Genomic DNA, 15,518 nt, shown 5'->3' with positions numbered 1-15,518 from the left:
ACAGATCAACTACACAAAGAAATCAATGAAGAAGTATCACAGTTGGACCAAAGTTGGACCTTTGAACAAATGGACCTAATATATATCTACAGTATTTTGCTCAAGAAGAGAACACACATTTTTCTCAGCAGCATGGAACTTTCTCCAAAACAGACCACATACTAGCCAATAAAACATGCTTACATGTGGTGGGCTAATGCTCAACTTGTAATGCCCAGCTGAACTGAATCAGCGTGGTCTGGGCATGGAAGATCCACCTGAGGATTGTTGCCAATAGCCATAAAAAGAGAACTGAGAACTGAGAACTGGAGGGGAAGATCATGGGCTGTTGATTTTCTAGGAGCTTGCTGTGGGTGGTTTTCCTGATGTGAATTTGGCTGTGCTCCTTGGAGGAAAAGCTCAGGGCCTTATTGTCTGTCGCTGGGAATGGCTGCTGTTCTCATCAGGGGATCTCTGATCTTCACTGTGAGCATCACTTCCTGGCTCCAATGTAGATCCCTCAGCCTGGTGGCACAAATCCTCCATCTCACCGGCGTACGTTTTCTGGCTTCCACCACTTGCCTTTGGACCTTCTGGGTGCAGATCCTCAACATGGACAAGCATGAGGGGTTGTCGTGGGCTCTAGGCTAGTGGCTGGACTCATGGAGGACTCTGTCTTGGACTCTAAGCCTTTAGCTGAACTTGTGTGGGACATTGCTGGGATCCAGGCTCTTGGCTGGATTCTTTAAGCCTCTAGTGTGTGGCTAATCTCTTGCACTCCTCCACATTTGACTTTTTGGGTAAATATCATAAAATAATCCTATAAATTATGTGTCCTGTATTAAATGTATTCCCTTGCCAAAACCCTGACTACAACATTAAGTAAATGCAAAAGAATCAAAATTGTACTATGCATATTAACAGATCATAGTGCAGGGAAACTAGAACCCAATGGCAAAAGAAACCACAGACATTATGCAAACACATGGAAATTAAACAATACTCTCTTGTATAATCAATGGGTCACAGGAGAAATCAAGGAAGAAATAAGACAGTTGCTATAATTAAATGATAAAGCTAGTGCAACATATGAGAACTTATGGGACACAATGAAAGCAGTCCTAAGAGGGAAATTTATAGCTGTGAATGGCCACATTAGAAAAATAAAGCAAGTCCAAATAAATAACCTAATTATGTACCTCAAGATCCTAGAAAAATAAGAACAACCCAAATCCAAAGCTAGTACAAGGAATGAAATTATAAAGATCAGAATGGAAATCAATGGAACGGAGACAAAAAGCAATAGAAAGAATGAATGAATTGAAGAGCTGGTTCTTGGCTATAATAAACCAAATAGACAAACCCTTAGACAGTCTTACCAAAAAAGGAGAGAAAAGACCCAAATCAATGCAATTAGAAATGAAAAAGATGAAATCACAACAGACACTGCCAAAATCCAGATTACTAGCAACTACTTCACAAACCTTTATGCCAATAAATTGGAGAACTCAGAAGAAATGGATAGATGAATTGCCAAAACTGAACCAAGAAGATTTTTTGGTGGGTACTGGGGATGGAACTCCGGACCTTGAGCTTGTGAGGCAGGCAGGCGGTGGAACCACTGAGCTACATCCCTGGCCTTAAACCAAGAAGATTTAAAAATCCTGAATAATTCAATGACAGGCAATGAATTTGAAGATGTAATAAAAACCTACCAACTAAGAAAAGCCCAAGTCCTGATGGATTCACTACCAAACTCTATAAGAACTTCAGGGAAGATTTAATGTCAATATTCCTCAAACTCTTTAATAAAATTGAAAGTGAAGAAATACTTCCAAAGTCATTCTTGGAAGCTTCCATTATCCTAATTCCAAAACCAGACAAGGATCCAACCAAAAAAGAGAACTAAAGGCCAATCTCTTTAATGTACATAGATGCAAAAATCTTTGACAAGATATTGGCAAACAATGCAACAAATCACTAAAAAGATCATACAACATAACCAAGTAGGCTTTATCTCAGGGATGAAAGGATGGTTCAACATATGCAAATCAATACATGTAATCTGTTGCAGAATCCAAGAGACAGAAGAGACCAGTGGGAAACAGGAGGACTTTATTTTAGGTGAACACCAGCTCAAAGGACTAGTGTCCAAAGGAAGAGCAAAGAACAAAAGGGAAGCTCCAGTTTTTATACATCTGGTTGGAGGGGTTGGTCTTTCTAGTAATGCAGCAAGCAAGTTTACATGAAACAGGACAAGGGCAGACAGTTTTGTAATTTAGTCTTGAAAGAAGAGAGAGCCTTATAAATCAGATGAGAACGGAGTATCATAACTTTGTTTACAGGACACAGTTGTCAATTTTATCTGTACCAGAACAAGGAGTTACAGCTACAGGAGAAAAAGGAGGAAGGGTGGATCTCAGGGTGGGGGGAGAACTGTCCAAGGCTGGGAACAACTTGTTTTTCTTTAAGTTCTGCTTTAATCCATCACATAAAGAGAAGCAAGGACAAAAATCACATGATCATCTCAATAGATGCAGAAAAAGCCTCTGACAAAATCCAACATCCATTCATGACAAAAACCCTGCAGAAAATAGGTATAGATGGACCTTATCTCAATCTGATAAAAGCCACTTATGACAAATCTACTGCCAACATCAGATTAAATGGAGGAAAAACTGAAAGCTTTCCCTTTAAAATCAGGAACAAGATGTCTACTATCACCAATCCTGTTCAACATATACCTCAAAACATTAGCAAGAGCAATTAGGCGAGAGAAAGATAAAAAAGGGATATATATAGGAAAGGACAAAGTCAAATTATCATTTGCAGATGACATAATCATCTACACAAAAGACCCAAAAATTTCACCAAAAGGCTCCTAGAATCAACAGTCAAATTCAGTAATGAATCTGGATACAAAATCAACACACAAAAATCAATAGCATTCTTGTACACTAATAATGAACTCACCGAGGAATAAGGAAAACAGTATCATTCACAATAGTATCAAGAAAAATTAAATACTAACTAAGAAAGTAAGAGATCTCTACAATAAAACCTTCAACACTCTGAAAAAGGAAATCGAAGAGGACATCAGAAAATAGAAAGATATCCCCTGTTCTTGAATAGGCAGAACCAATATAGTCTAAATAGTCATACAGCGGACCCCCAAAATTTGTGGGGGTTATGTTCCTAGAGCCTAAATTATGAAAAACTGTGAATTTCAGATATAGTCAGAAAAATGCCTATAAATGCCTATTTGTATAGTTTAAATCCTAAATATGTCTCCCACAGTTATATAATTTAATAAAATATTGTATTAATAAAGCCTTAGAAGGTGCACAGCATTCTGGCAGCATCTTAGGGCTTTAAGAAAAACAAAACTGAGAACATCTGAGATAGCTACATGAGGCACAGCAACCTGATGATGTAGGAATGCTGGTGCATCTGCTTCAGATGGAGTACTGGCCAGAACTTAAAAAATTAGATCCCCCCAAATAAAAGACCCAATTAAAAATGGGCAACTGGAATGAACAGACACTTCTCATAAGAAGAAGCACAAATGGCCACTAAATACATTAAAAAATGTTCAATATCCCTTATCATTAGAGAAATGCAAATTAAAACAACACTGAGATTCTGTCTTACTCCAGAAAGAATGGCTATCATCAAGAAGTCAAATGATAACACATGCTGGCCTGGCTAAGAGGAAAAAGGGAACGTAAACTAGTACAACCATTTTGGACGTCAATACGGAGAGTCCTCAAAAAAATTAAACTAGAAAATCCATTTGACCCAACTACTCCCCTTTTAGGTATCTTCCTGAAAGAAAGACATCATATTATGGTGAAATATTCATATCCATGTTGATAGGAGCACAATTCATAATAGCTAAATCTTGGAAGTGGCCTATACATATGCCTATCAACACATGAATGGATAAAGAAAATGTGATCTTTACACACAATGGAGTATTATTCTGCCATAAAGAAAGATTAACCTGTCATTTGCAGAAAAATGGATGCAACTAGAGACTATAATATTAAGCAAAATAAAGACACACAAGCTTAAATATCATGTCATCTGTTATATAAGAAACCCAAAATATAAATAAAGAGCAAAATAAAAGACAGAAAATAGGAAGTAGGGACATAGGTCTTTTTCAAAAGAGAAGGGGACCAAGAGATGGAGTGGTGGGGGAGGAGGATAGGACATGAAACAGAACTAAGATGTGTTATGTACATGTGCCAAATCCTCATGATGGATGTAATTATTACGTACCACAAATATGGACCAATAGAGAAAATCAAAACAAAACCAAAGTGTCAGCTGTGGGCTGAAAGCAAAGGAAATAACTGCAGGATATATAAACACTTCTCTATTGCTACGAGGAATAAGCACTGCTACAGAGCAGATGTCTCCAGCCTCAGGTTTATTTTCAATGAAACACACAATTACCTCTTCTTTTTCCTAAAAGAAGTCAGTCAGATGGAGAAGAACCATTATCTGTCCTTGATCTCCAGTGTATCTCCAGGGTCCTAGAACAGTGACTGATGGATGGCAGGTGTGCAGTCTACACTGGCTGAGTAAATGAATGAGAAGTGGGCTCTTTGGGAATAATTCCCTTGGACCCAACTTCGCTGCCCAAGCATCATTCTCTAGTATGAACTCCACCTGCCAGGGCAGCACCCATATGTCTGGACTCATTGTCTACACCAATGGAGAGCCTGGCATGCATTGTACACTCAATGCACACGTGTGGGAGGAAAGAGTGCGTCCCCGAGTGTGCATGTGGAGAGCACTGCTGACACCGCATGCCATCTTCATTGTGGGCTTTCAGTCTTCTGGGGAAAAGTTCCTGCTGTTGTCAATGGAGCAAGTATTTGTTCTCCCTGAGGGCTCTCGCTGCAAGAGTGTAGCTCCATGTTTTGGGGACCTAAGCTGTAGTGTTCTCTGTGTTAAACAGGTGTTTTGTGTAAGCAAAAAAGTATACACAGATGAGGAGCAGCAGGTATTTTCCTTCAAGTGATCTTTGTCAACCTTAGGCTGTTTTCAGATGCAGGGTGTGGGCTCAGTAACTCCTCACCCTGCTTAAACAGCACAAGTTTTAAATTCTAATGAAGTCCAGCTTATCAGTTATTTCTTCCAGGGACTGTAGCTTTGACATATCATCTAAAGTCATTGCCATAGCCAAGGTCATCTGGATTTTCTCCCATGTTATCCTGTAGGAGTTTATAATTATACATGTAAGTCTATTGTTTTTTGAGTTAATTCTTGGGAAGGGCTAAAGGTCTGTGTCTGGATTCATTTGATGGCACACAGATGTCAAGTTGTCCCATCATAATTCGTTGAAAGACCATCTTTGTTCCTTGTATTGCCCGTGTTGCTCTGTAGGAGATCAGCCAGCTCTATATTTATGTGGCCCCATTTCTGAGTTCTCTATTTTGTTCCATTTATCTGTTTTTTTATTCTTTCACCAATACCACCCTATCTTGATCACTGTAGCTTTATAGTAGGTCTTGAAGTCAGGTAGTGTCAGTCCTTTGTCTTCGCTCTTTTCCTTCAATATTAAATTGGCTATTCTGAATTTTTTACCTCTTCATATGAATGTCAGAATCAGTTTGTCAATATTCACAAAGTAACTTACTGAGGTATCCATTTAGATTTCATTGATTCTATAAATCATGTAGGGAAGAAATGACAGTTTGACAATATTGAGTCTTCTATCATAAATGCAGAATCTCTCCAGTCCTTTCATTCCTCTGATATCCTTCATCAGAGTTTTGTAGTTTTGCTCATATAGATATTGCACATATTTTGTTAGATTTATACCTAAGTATTTCATTTTTTGGGGGTGCTAATGCAAATGATGTGTTTTTTATTTCAAATTCCACGTGTTCATTGCTGGTATATAGGAACGCAATTTGCTTTTATATATTAGCCTTGTATCTTGCAACCTTGCTATTACTTATTTGTTCCAGAATATTTTTGTTGACTCTTCCGGATTTTCTACATAGATAATTTCATCATCTATGAACAGCTTTTGTTTTTTCCATCTTAATCTACATACCTTGTATTTCTTTTTCTTATTACATTAGTTAGGATTTCCAGTACGATGTTGAAAAGCAGTGGTGATTAAAGACATCCTTGCTTTTTGTTCTTAGTAGGAAAGCCTTGGGTTTCTCAGCACTAAGTATGATGTTAACTGTAGGCTTTCTTAGATGTTCTTCATCAAGCTGAGCAAGTTCCTCTGATGGCCTAGAGAGCTTTAAATCATGGATGGGTGTTAGAGTTTATCAAATGTCTTCTGCGTCTGTTGCTGTGATCATGTGGTTTTTCCTTAGTCGGTTGATGTGGTGAACTACATTAACTGATTCTGAAATATTAAAGTAGCTCTGCATACCTAGTCAGATAAATCCTATTTGGCTGTGGTGCATAATTCTTTATATATGTAGTTGGATTTGATGTGCTTATATGTTGAGGATTTTCCTGGGTGTATGAAAAGAGATTTTGGCCTGTAGTTTTCTTGTAATCTCTTTGTGTCATTTTCGTATAGGTTGAATGGCTTATAAAATGAGTTGGAAATAAGCTCTCTGCTTCTATTTTCTGGTAGATCTTGGAGAGAACTAGTATAATTTCTAACTTCTGATGGGTATTGTAGAGAACTGGTATAATTTCTGAAATGTTTGGCAAAATTCACCACTGAACTAATCTGGGCCTGCTGCTTTATTTTGGAAGATGACTGATTCGATGTCTTTATTAGATATACGTATGCCCATTCTAATTGTTTCTTTCTGTGTGGGTTTTGGCTGAGTGGGCCTTTCAAGGAATCAGTCCATTACATATAAGTGTACGGGCACAGCATTGTTCATAATATTTATTACACTTTTAATGTCCATGAGAAGTGATGTCTCTTGTTCCATTTCTGAATAGTAATCTGTGTTTCTTTCTTTTTTCCCTAGTTATCCTGGCTAGAAACTTCTAAATTTATGTATGTATGTTTTCTAATTGCACATTTTGGTATAATTTAATGAATAAATCTTTTTTTTTAATTTTTTTTTTTGTTTTTGGTACCGGGGATCGAACATGGGTCCTTAGCTTGCGAGGCAGGTGGTGGAACCACTGAGCTAAATCCCCGGCCCTAAAAAATTCTTTTATTGGTACATTTTAGGTAAACAATGTGTTTACATTTATCATTGGGTGCTTGTACCTGTGCATGATGTATCTTTGTTATTTTTTCCCCCATTACCCGTGCATCCTTCACCCCCACCACCCTTCCCTATTTACACAGATTTCATTTCCATTTTTTTCTTTTCTCATAATAAATAACTCTTCAGATGTTACTGCTTATGTGTGATTTTTTTTTGTTTGTATTCCTGTCCTTCTGCGTCATTGGTCTTCATTTTGTTCTGGTTCCTATTTCTCACAGTATGCATTTCTAGTAGTGCACATCAACATTTTGGGCTCGCTGGTGCCATACTGCTTACCTCCATTCCTTAGACATGGACGTTCGAGTTTTACTTGACTGTTCCTTTTCCCTCTGTGCCTTCTGCTTCCTTTCCTTTTTACTACGTTGTGTATCATTTACTTCTTCTCTAGGCATTTTTCTTTGTTCTTCAGATTTTTCACTTAATCTTTTGAATGTTCAGACTGCTGAAAACTTTTCAGCCTTGGCTTTAAAAACTTCTGATATTTTGCAATCTTCTCATTGAGGGGTTTCATCACTGCTCTTCGCGGGGCTCCTGGTGAGCCTCTTCCTCGGCATCATCTTCTGGTTGCTCCTGCTTTTGTTCCTCCTCATCAGCAGAAAAGCTCTCCAGCTCTTCTTTGATGTCTGACACCTCCACAGGAACTAGGTCATCCCAGAAAACTGAAGCATGACATTGATTTTGCCCAAGTTGTGGTGAATCTGTGCTGTATCTCAGAGTGAGCATCATGGGGACAGTCCTCTTCCTTTTCTTTCTCAATGACAGACTGAAAACCTTCACCTATGGTCTCTGCAGTGTCCTCTTCCAGGTTGTTCTGGGTTGTTTGGGGAGCACCTTCCAATGATGATGAAGGAAGCTAGGGGGCTGTGGGCATCTCTGCATTGGGTGGCTTGACAAAGGAAGGGATCTGACCCTTCTGCCCATCATTAAGGGCCATCTTACCCACAGTCTGCAAGTCAGGCTCTCCACCCTTTAATAATTTCCCAGTGTGGAAAGTGAGTTTCTCAAGAAAATCCTCATCATTCTCCAAGGAATCAATCTTGTATGTCTTACTGGTATATTCTGGCTTTGCTTGTTCTAGGAGGGCTCCAGCGTGCTTTTCAGGAGTCCAAGTTTTTTCAACTCGAACAACTTCTTTCAAGCACATGTGTCTCTGAGTCCTCAGAGGGGTATACCACACCTGGGCAGTCAATGAGGAATATCTGACACATCAAGGTAATACACTGCTAGGCCTCTGTGTCACCTGTCATAGGAAACACCTTGCAAATTTTCTTGGAACTCAATGTGTTTGTCACAGGGCTCTTGTCAAAATTTGGACAGCCAATGAACCTGATGTGGATCTGGTTTTTGTCAGTGTGCCACTTTCCAAACTTCCGCAGAAGCTGAATGCATGCTCCTTTGCCAAGCTGGTCAGTAAGACTTGCACAGAAAGCAAGTGTTGGATAGTCCTGGGAGAGGACAGCAACCCATCATTTTGTCACCCAGGTTGGAACATGGTCGCATTTGTTGAGTACAAAAATGAGATGTTTCCAGGGTTTTTCCTTTTTCAAGTAAGCCTCAGTGTGTGTGTGTGTGTGTGTGTGTGTGTGTGTGTGGTGTGGACAGGTTCCCGTTGGATCTCTAGCATCAAAAACTTGGACTACGACATCTGATGAATCTATCATCTTGTAGAACTCACCCATATATATCTTGGACATCTTTTTTCTTGGGCATCATTTCTCACAGCAGTGTCTTTGGTTATTAAATCTAGATCCGTGCCCTGGTCATAGCTCTCAGTGGACATTTCATTTTTTCTGTGACTATCTATTGCTCACAAATAAATTTGGCTACTTTCTCTGTGACTTAGATATAGTTTCAAAACTTTCAGTATTAAGAATGTGCATTGGTAACTTGCTTTGTTTCATTCAAATTTTTTTGGGTCCTTCAGAACTGTATCCATTTCCTCTTGAAATTTTTGTAATAATAATAATGTTCAATCACACGTGTGTTTCCAAACCATTTAGTATTTGGCTCTACTTGTGCCACTGTCCCAGAAGCTACCACTGACTGATACTGCAGAGGCTTAATCACTTTACCACCACTGTCCCTGGGTTCCTTTTGCCTACACATGTGTAGGCGCTGGACTGTAGCCGGGTCCCTCATGTTCTGGCCTCCTGCTCCCCGTACTTGATCTGGCTTTGCACTGACCGTGCAGGGGTTGATGCTGCTCTGTCATTTGTACTTGGGCTTCACCATCATGCTGATGGGACAGTGACTACTCTGGGTAAACAAGCTCAGAAATTCCCAGGCCCAGCCAAAGTGACCACGTGAACCACACTGGACCATGGGTGCAAGAATACCAGGCTTCTACATTTAATTGATCTTTTTGAAGACCTAGCTTTTGATATGGTTGATATTCTGTCTGTAATTTCACTAATTTCTGTTCTAATTTTTATTAGCTCATTTATTCTTTTTTTTCTTTAGATTTAATTTGTTCTCCTTCTTCTAGTTTCTTAAGGCAGAAGCTTGTATTCTGGATTTTAGAGCTTTTTTCTTTTCTAACATATTAATCCAATGTATATATAAATATATACATCGGATCCTATACAATTTACTATAAGCACTGATTTTGCTGCATCCCACAAATTATCTTGTTATATTTTTCATTTTCTCTCTTTTTTTTTCTTTTCATTTAGCTCAATTTTTTTTGGGGGGGTACCGGGGATTGAACTCAGGATTTTGCACTTGCAAGGCAGGCAGTGGCACCACTGAGCTAGATCCCTGGCCCTAGCTCAAAATATTTTGAGAGATTTCTCTTGAGATTTCTTCTTTGATCCTCATGTTATTAGAAACATGTTGCCTGGTCACCAAGCATTTTGAGATTTTCCATCCATCTTTCTGTAACTGATTTCTGATTTAATTCCACTCTATATTGATTCTTTTAAACTTGTTAATATGTTTTATGACTCAGAATGTGTTTGGGGAGACTGTGTATTGTATTGTTTACTGGTGGTTTTGTTCATCTCAATTACATTCTAACTGATTTTCTGCCGGCTGGATCTGTCCATTTCAGAGAGAGGATGTTGAGGTCTCCAGCTGGAATGGTGAATTTACTAATTTCTATCAGTGTTTGTTAACGTCTTTTGATGCTCTGCTGTTAGATACATTCATGTTAAGGATTATTATGTTTTCTTGGAGTATCAACCTCTTATCATTATGTAATGCCATTTTAAAATCCCTGATGATGACTTTCTTTGCTTTGAAGTCCACTCCATCTAAAATTAGTGTAGCTGGGCTGAGGATTTAGCTCAATGGTTCCTCTGCCTGCCTTGCAAGCACAAGGTCCTGAGTTCGATCTTTGGTACCAAAAAAAAAAAAAAAGAAAGGTTTTAGGCTGGGGATTTAGCTCAGTGGTTTTGCTGCCTGCTGCACAAGCGCAAGGACCTGAGTTTGATCCCCGGTACCAAAAACAACAAAAAAAATTAGTGTAGCTACTCCTGCTTTTTCTTTTTGGTACTGGGGATTGAACTCGGGTCGTTACGCTTGCGAGGAAGGCGGTTGAACCACCGAGCTAAATCCCCAGCCCTCCTGCTTTCTTTTAATTAGTTTTATCATGTTATATCTTTTATCACTTTAATCTATATGTGTATGTATATTTAAATTGAGTTTCTAGTAGTAACATATAATGGGATGTTAAGTTTCTGATCCATTCTGATGATCTATGTCTTTTAACTGGTAATTTAGATGACTGGCATATAAAGTGATCACTGATGTAGCTGGATTAGTATCTACTGTAGTTATTCTTTTCCACTTTTTTCCTTTGTTCTTTCTTCCTATTTTTGTCTTCCACACTTTCTGTCTTAGTCATTTTCTGTTGCTATAACACACTACTTGAGGCTAGATACTTTATGAAAAGAGAAGTTTATTTGGTTCAGTTTGGGGGACTCAAGAGTATGGCACCAGCATGCGCTTGTCTCTGGTCAGGGCCTCTGGCCACACCACACATGGCAGGTGGCATGTACAGGTGTGTGACAGAGTACACGGCAAGACAGGAAGCAGGGGCAATTTAGGGCCAGGCTCTTTTTATAATAACTTGTTGGGAGCCATTCTACATAATCTTTTTGGAAAAATCAACTCAAAATGAAATTATGACTATAGCTGTTTAAGGCCCAGTGTCACCTTGCCCATGAGCTGACTATGGTATTGGGAAACATAACTTCGTGTACCTCTGGTCACAAATTGAGGCCTCAATGGTTCCAGGATGCTGTGATGCTGAAGGGCAAGATTACATCATCTTAGTTCTTTGAGAACTGAGTAGTGTTTGACTTTTTTTTTTTTTGTTAAGGAGGATCGAAGTCAGGACCTTGGCGCTTTTGAGGCAAGCGCACAACCACTGAGCTAAATCCCCGGCCTGAGAACTGAGTAGTAATAAAAAAACACAAGAGAGAAAGGTTTCACCTTGGGGAAGGACACATTCTTCATTAGCCTGCTATCCAGTCCTACCTACTATTGTAAGCATGTTTTCCTTACCCCCATCAACATAGGGTCACCACCGCCCCTTTTTGTCACCTGACACGACCTGACCTCCGATTACTGTGTGTGCCCAGTAAATAATGGCTAGCATGGGCTGTCTTTGTCTTTGCCCACTCTGAGGCGCTGACCTCCCAGCCCCCCATGTATTATGAAATTACATCTTTATTGTCTTTCTTTAGCCCTTGCTCTTCCCCTAGGCAGATCAGAGGATTGATCGCCCTCCAATAACAACTCACTCTTACAAAACTGAGTGGGTCTCAGGAGACATGCGTTTATCCTCCAGTGCCTCATCACCTCCGCTAGCACGCCACCACTTACTGTTCCACCCATCCACACAGCCACACTGAGCGCCAAGCTTCCAGCACACAGTGGGTGACACACTCAGACCGTGTCCGAACGGCAGCACTGCCTCTGGACTGGTAACTGAGCACGGAACATGATTCTGTTTACAACTCATCCAAGTCCACTTCCAAACAACATCGCACTACTTCACAGGCAGTGCAAGTTCCTGTCTCTGGTAATGATAAAATATTCTTCACTTCCCCCTTCTGTCCCTTGTATAGTTGCTGTCATTTATTTCACACACACACACATATATGTATGTACACACATATGTACACACATACATAACCAAATATATTGTTGCTATTATTTTGAACATTTGTTAGATTAATGAAGAATATAAAAAATAAATTTTTATTTTTCTGTCACTGACTTGTTCTCTGATGCTCTTCCTTTCTTTATGGAGATCTCAATTTCTGAACTATATCATTTTCCTTCTCTCTAAAGAGCTTTTTGAAAAACATTTCATGCTAGGCAGGTCTATTGGCTACAAATTCCCTCAATTTTTCTTTGTTGAAAGTCTCTTTTTTTCTTGATTTTTGAATGATAATTTTGTGAAGTATGGAATTTTAGGGGTTTTTCCCCTTTTCAGTATTTTATTTCATTCTCTTTTCTTTTTGCTTGCATGGTTTCTGAGGAGAACTCAGGTGTAATTCTTATTCTTGCTCCTATATAGGGAAGGTGTTTTCTCCCTCTGGCTTCTTTCAAGATTTTTAAAATTTGATTTCCTTATTTCCCTCCCTCCCTCTCTTTCTTTCTTTCTGTACCAGGAATCAAACTCAGGACCTCGCACTTGCCAGGCAGGTGTGATGCCACTGGGCTAAATGGCCAGCTCTATTTGTCTTTCCTTTGAGACAAGGACTTGCTATGTTGTTCAGGCTGGCCTCTACCTCACTGTGTAGCTCAGGCTGACCTGGAACTTACAGTGATTCTCCTTCCTCACCCTCCTGAGGGCTAGGATTACAGGTGTGCACCACCATGCCTGGCAAGATTTTTTTGTTTAATATTTTGCAGGCTGAGATGAGCTGCCCAGGTGTAGTTTTGCTATGTTTTTGGCCGTAGCCTTGGCTCGGCACTCTCTGAGCTTCCTAGATCTGTGGTTTAGTGTCTGGCATTATTCTGGGGGAATGGGAGTAGAATTCACAGTCATTATTGTTTCAAACATTGCTTCTGATCCTTTGTCTTTCTTCTCTGGTTTTCCCATTATGCATCTGTTACACCTTTTGTAACTGCCCAACAGTTCTTGGATATTCTGTTCCTTTTTCTCCAGTCTTCTTTTCTCATTGTTTTTAAGTTTTGAAAGTTTCTCCAGTTATATGTGCAAGCCTAGAGGTTCTGGGGCTATGAAGGAACCCATCAAAGACAACATTCATTTCTAGTCCAGTGTTTATGACCTCTCGCCTTTCAATTCCTTTTTATAATTTCCATCTCTATGCTTACATTACCCACTGTTCTTACATGCTGTCTTCTTTTTTATTCACTAAAGTCCTAAGCATATTATTCAGTTTTCTTTTTTTTTTCTTGGTACCGGGGATCGAACTCGGGACCTTGAGCTTTCGAGGCAGGCACTGGAACCACTGAGCTAAATCCCCTTATTATTCAGTTTTAACAAATCCTTACCATATATGACTCTGGTTCTGATGTTTGTTCACTGTAGTCACACTGTGTTTTGCCCTCTGGTATGCTTTGTGGTTTCTTCTTGATGGATGGGCGTGATGTACATGGGAAAAGGAACTGCAGTAATAGGGCTGTTATACTGTCCTAGGGTTTGGTCTCAGGCTTTCAGTGAGCCTGGGCCATGGTCCAGTGCAGTCTGTGGAATGCAGCCCCGTATTACGACACAGATAGGATGGATGGGTCCCTGGAGAAGGTGAATGAGTCACAGGAGAATAGTTTTCGGAGGAGTCACTGGCCCCACGGTGCACAAGTGGAGACTGGGATGGAGGAAACGGGTGCCTGAAGTTTCCCTTCAGAGGGAAAGGACCCACAGTACAGCCCGCTAGAAGGAATGGCAAATGGCTTGGTGTGGCTGGAGCAGTCAATGTATTCTGTTGACTGGCAAGGGATGAGGGATGAGTCTGGATAGGAATGAAGGGGTCTGATTCGGATTTGGAAGTTTCCATGTGTTATGCATACAGGTTCTGATTTAACTGTGAAATCAATGAGAAGCCAAAAAGAGTTCTAAGCAGCACATCACCATGACTGAATTGATTTCACCAAGATCTTGTTGGCAGATGAGACATCTGGGGCAGGGAGACGGGTTAGGAGGCTGTCTCTGTGGTCCCAGGGAGGGAGACCGAGGATGTGAACCAGACAGGGGTAGTGGAACAGGAGAGGAGGGGACTATTCCTCCTAGGAGAGCTGACCAGCTTCCTGACGGAGCTGATGGAAGGAAGGAAGGAAAGGAGGAGCCTGGGAAAACACCCTGCTTCTGGCTTGGGCAGCTAGGGGGATGGGGATCATTCAGAAAAACAGAGAAGACAGAAGGAAGAGCAGATTTTGTGGGGGAAGATGGTGAGCTGCGTTTTGGACACGCTGTGTGGTAAGGCACATGGGGAATCCAGCCCGTGCTGTTTAGTAGGCAGACGTGTGCAACAAGGGCTCTCCAAGGAGCTCTAGGAAGCCGAAACCATGGCTGTTCCAAGCTGCTCGAAGGAGAATGCATGTGGTGAGGAGAGCGGGGCCACTGTGGATGCTTGGGGACACTCATGTAATACCCCCATGTAGTAGGAGGCTAGGGCATGGCAGCTTGGCTGAAGCAGCTGGGCACAAGCTACCAATTAAAATTTATTAACCACAGCCACAGACTAGAAGCACCCGAGCCTGACGTGGGAGGAAGCCGAGCCCCGCACCCGGTACCAATCTCTTGCTATCAGAACACACTGAAACTGGCACAGATGTCAATTTTCTAGCATGAGACCAAGGGGGAACACCTGGATCAACTACTGAGGAAGATCTAAAAAGATGGCAGCAATTGACTTTGGGGTCACCGCCCTCTTGTTCTTGGAGTAACCCATTCCGCTTGCAGGACACATCTCTCTTTTTCCTTCAAAGTACCCTTTTCTCCTGGGTACTTCTTTTGTGCTTCTTTCCCCTTTCACTTTTCTGATTTCTGCCCTAAAATAAATTGTAATTTTTCACATCCACCAACTGTCTATCAATGAATTGGTTGGGACAAGTAAGAACCTGGAAAACACTGCTGGTCCCTACCCCATCAAAGAATCCCAACACAGTGGTGGTGAACTTACAGCATGCGTGTCACAACCAGCTGTTTGTTATCACTGAAAGCTCTGAAAGGTTCGCCAGCAGTTCCTGCCCCTGGCTCGGACTGAAGTCCGACAGCTGAGTGTGATCTCTGGCTCTCTTTTGGTTTTTCTGTTTTTGCAGCGCTGAGAATCAAACCCAAGGCCTCAGGCATGCTGTGCTAGCACTCTGCCGCTGTGCTAGCACTCTGCCACTGAGCTAGCCCCAGGC

General features: G+C 40.8%; 1 protein-coding gene and 1 pseudogene across 13 annotated transcripts in view; both read right to left on the bottom strand.

Annotated features, from left to right (window-relative positions):
• Positions 1–15,518, bottom strand: part of Ak5 (adenylate kinase 5) — a 210,815-nt gene that overhangs the window by 52,247 nt on the left and 143,050 nt on the right. The gene's annotated exons all lie outside the window — the stretch shown is intronic.
• LOC147827604 (nucleolar GTP-binding protein 2 pseudogene) overlaps positions 1–15,518 on the bottom strand; it is a 35,499-nt pseudogene extending 19,981 nt beyond the window's left edge. The window contains exon 1 of the transcript XR_015451938.1: positions 1–15,518. This exon is cut by the window's left edge and continues 19,981 nt beyond it. The product of XR_015451938.1 is annotated as a nucleolar GTP-binding protein 2 pseudogene (transcript).

Source organism: Heterocephalus glaber, unplaced genomic scaffold (assembly GCF_053883595.1).
Source record: "Heterocephalus glaber isolate CG9 unplaced genomic scaffold, H.glaber_assembly_v1.0 deba00001442, whole genome shotgun sequence".
Classification (NCBI taxonomy): domain Eukaryota; kingdom Metazoa; phylum Chordata; class Mammalia; order Rodentia; family Bathyergidae; genus Heterocephalus; species Heterocephalus glaber.
Note: the sequence above shows the minus strand (reverse complement) of the source record. Positions and strands in the feature narration are given on the sequence as shown.